Here is a 3,688-nt window from a genome sequence, read left to right on the forward strand (position 1 = left end):
CTTGTGAAAAGATAATATTGACAACTCCCAATGCTGAAAAAAAGTAAATTAATTCAGCATCTGAGAAAACAGGAAGTTTCAGAAGTAGTTTATTAGAGACTGTGTTCTCTCCTTATGTGAGCTTTAAATCCTGCTTTCCTGTTGTCAATGTATGCACTTCAGAAAACCTGAATTGTGCACGGTGTGCAAGCCACACTAAGTGCACTGTAGCTCTGTCATTGGCATCTCAGAAGTTTGAACCCAGATGGAAACACAGGAAACAGCTGCATCCTGAGAAATGGGACCACTTCATAACAGCTTAAGCAAAAGCTTCAAGTCCACTGGTTTCTGATCTGCCTTGCGCTGCTCTGTAATCTGGTATTTCTCCTTCTCTGTGTCGAAGATCTCTCCCTCCTGGTGCCTGGGCTTGAGCAGATGCTTTTTCTTGAAGTAAGCATCAGTCAGGTGTTTGGGGATTTTAACCTTGCTGATATCAACTTTTGTAGAGGTGGCAATGACAAATTTCTGGTGTGTTCTTCTCAGAGAAACACTGTTGAGGGCAAGAGGTCCTGTCACAAGTAGCAAGCCGCTGCCCAGCTGCTTCAGGAAAACCACCCTCTTGTCCCTGTGTTGTCCGGTGAAGATGATCAGCACGGTCCCTGGAGTGATGCTGGCACGCAGCTTTCTTACGTGCTGACTGAAGGGCTTTTTGCTGTGGCTCAGCAGCTTCCGAGGAACATCTTCAGTAGGGTAATACCTGGGCATTCTTGTCACCACCAACTGGTTTAGTGACAGTAGCAAGGACCTTCTCCTTTTTCTTCTTCTCTTCAACCTTGGCTTTTGAAGCTGAGTATTTTCTTTTGTACAGGGCCTTTCTGGAGTACATAGCAGATCGGGAGTACCTGCCAGTTCCTCTAATTAGGACAGGGTTCCGGCTGCAATGGGGCTTCCCCTTCTTGGGCTTTTTAACCTTAGGGACACCCTTTTTGGCTGCAGTGGCATCACCACCAGCCTTCTTGACTGCTGTTTTTTTCTCTTTTGTATCACCTGCCATCTTGCAAGATGGGAAAGAGCTGTTGTATTATTTTCTTCCGTTATATTTAATGAAACAATCTTTTATAACAATAAAAGAAAGAGAATGAACTAACTTCTCAAAATTGAAGGAAGGACAAGAAAGAGAGGCCTGGACTGAATCCAGAATGGTACAAAGAGCACAGCTTTAAGTTAAGTCATCCCTACCTGGATTTAACATGGAGAAGGTAGTGTCCTTATAATTGATCTTTCTTGTGCAAATGCCTATATAGACATGTTAATGCATCCTAGTGGCTCTTAAGTATGTGAACAAGTGGGTCTCTGATTCTTGTGCCTTCTCTTAGGCTCTTTTCCTTCTGTTTTACTTTTCAAATTTGATGGTATGTTTTTGTTTTATCTTATATATTTTATTTTCTTATGTTTGGTTATTATCTTTTAGAAGCCTGTTGTTTTCTAATGAGAGACAGAAATGTAGTGGATTTGGAGTGGAGGTGGAAAATTTTTAACAAGGATATATTGTATGAGAAAAGAATCTATTTTTAAGAAAAGTGGGAAGAAATAAAAAAGATAGATAGATATCTCATATCTCACATTATTCCTTAAAATAAATTCTTGGCCTTTTCTGGTAAGTTCCTGAAGCCTGGAACATCTTCCTTTATTGTTTTCTCCTGACTCCCATTTGACATAGTATTTTCACAGTTTTCTTCTGTCAGCTTCTGTCTTTGAACTTTCCCCACATTTTCAAAGTATCTTGTGCATTGCACTAACATTGACTTATCCAATGGTCTTCAATGTAACACATTTACATTATGTTCTGTCCTGTGAGTGACTGGGAGATGATATACAGTATCAGGGTAAAGTGTATGGCTTATATGCAAAACCTCTAACATTTTAAAAATCAAGACAGCGTGTGGGAATTTTGGTGTTCACACAGCATCCTTGAGCCAGTCTTCTACAGAAACTGGGTGAAAACTGTGTTGATATCTTACACTCTAGGATTCTATTCTGTATGAAGGTGCTGGTACATGGCTCGTTCTCAAACAAAAAGTATTAACAGATAGGCTTCTAGAACTATTGCAATATGAACTGACATGGATCTTTAACGGATACGGGGAAAAGCTGTATTGTTTATTATTTGCTGGTTGGCTTAGTCTTGCCTTCTTTGATCCAGCCTCATATTCCATAGACTGTGCTTAGATCGTGTAAGAGTGATATGAAGCATGATGATTCTCATCTTTTTCTCCTACCAGATGATTATCTGCAGTCTGAGGTTATACATGTAAGCATGCCTTTTTGAGAGTTGCATTATTGGTAATATATATATATATTTTTTTTTAATTTTATTTTCCAGTTTAAATTTAGATAAGAATCAAGGTTGCTTCACAAGTCAGTTCCAGGTCCCTCTCCCATTCCCTCCCTTCCTCCCGTGCCCTCCCCTTCTCCCCCCCGTTATCCTCTCATTTTTCCAGGGAGGGTGAGGCCCTCCATGGGGGTGTCCATAGTGTGTCATTTCATATAGGGCAGGGCCTAGACCCTTTCCCAAGAGTTCTGGGTGAGAGTGCACCTCACATTCTTCTATTGGAGTCCAAAGTCCGTGTGTATACTTGGGATGGGTACTGATCTGCTGCCCAAGGCTCAATAGATTCCCTAGGCCTCTTCACTGACACCCAGATTCAGGGGGTCTTGATCAGTCCCATGCTGGCTTCCCAGGCTAATGCCTGGGATTCAAGAGTTAACCTTTGTCTGGTCAGCTGTTTCTGGGGGTTAAACCAGCCCAGTCTTAATCCCTTTGATCATCAGTCCTCCCTCTCTGTTACTGGCTTTCTTGAGTTCAGCTCAGTACTTAACCAAGGGAGTCTGCCTCTTCTTCGATCAGCCACTAAATAAAGTTTCTGTTTCCCAGACTCTCTGGCCATAGGATTGTAGGCTGGCACTCCCCAGATCTATGTCTAAAATCCATATATGAGAGAGTACATGCCATGTTTCTCTTTTTGTGACTGGGTTACCTCACTCAGGATGGTTTCTTCTAGTGTCATCCATTTGCCTGCGAATCTCATGATTCCGTTATTTTTTTCTGCTGAATAGTACTCCATTGTGTAGATGTACCACATTTTCTCTATCCACTCTTCAGGTGAGGGACATCTAGGTTGCTTCCACGTTCTGGCAATTACAAATAAAGCTGCTATGAACATAGTGGAACAGACCTCTTTGTTGTATGAATGGGCATCTTTTGGATATCCATACGACAACAAAGGGGGATCAATGGGATACAAATTGGGAAGGAAGAGGTCAAACTTTCACTGTTTGCAGACGATATGATAGTTTACATCAATGACCCAAAGAACTCTACCAGGGAACTCTTACAGCTGATTAACACCTTCAGCAAAGTGGCAGGCTACAAGATCAATTCAAGAAAATCAGTAGCCCTACTATATACAGATGATAAAAGGGCTGAAAGAGAAATCAGAGAAACATCACCCTTTACAATTGCCACAAACAACATAAAATACCATGGGGTAATGCTAACCAAACAAGTGAAAGACCTGTATCGTAAGAACTTTGAATCTTTAAAGAAAGAAATTAAAGAAGCCCTCAGAAAATGGAAAGATCTCCCATGCTCTTGGATAGGTAGGATCAATGTAGTAAAAATGGCAATCCTGCCAAAAGCAATCTACAG

General features: G+C 41.2%; 1 pseudogene; it reads right to left on the reverse strand.

Moving 5' to 3' along the window:
• Positions 1 to 288: 288 nt before the first annotated feature.
• Positions 289 to 1,033, reverse strand: LOC121143733 (annotated as a pseudogene).
• Positions 1,034 to 3,688: the final 2,655 nt, after the last annotated feature.

This window comes from Mesocricetus auratus, unplaced genomic scaffold, assembly GCF_017639785.1.
Source record: "Mesocricetus auratus isolate SY011 unplaced genomic scaffold, BCM_Maur_2.0 Super-Scaffold_100013, whole genome shotgun sequence".
NCBI classification, from domain to species: Eukaryota; Metazoa; Chordata; class Mammalia; order Rodentia; family Cricetidae; genus Mesocricetus; species Mesocricetus auratus.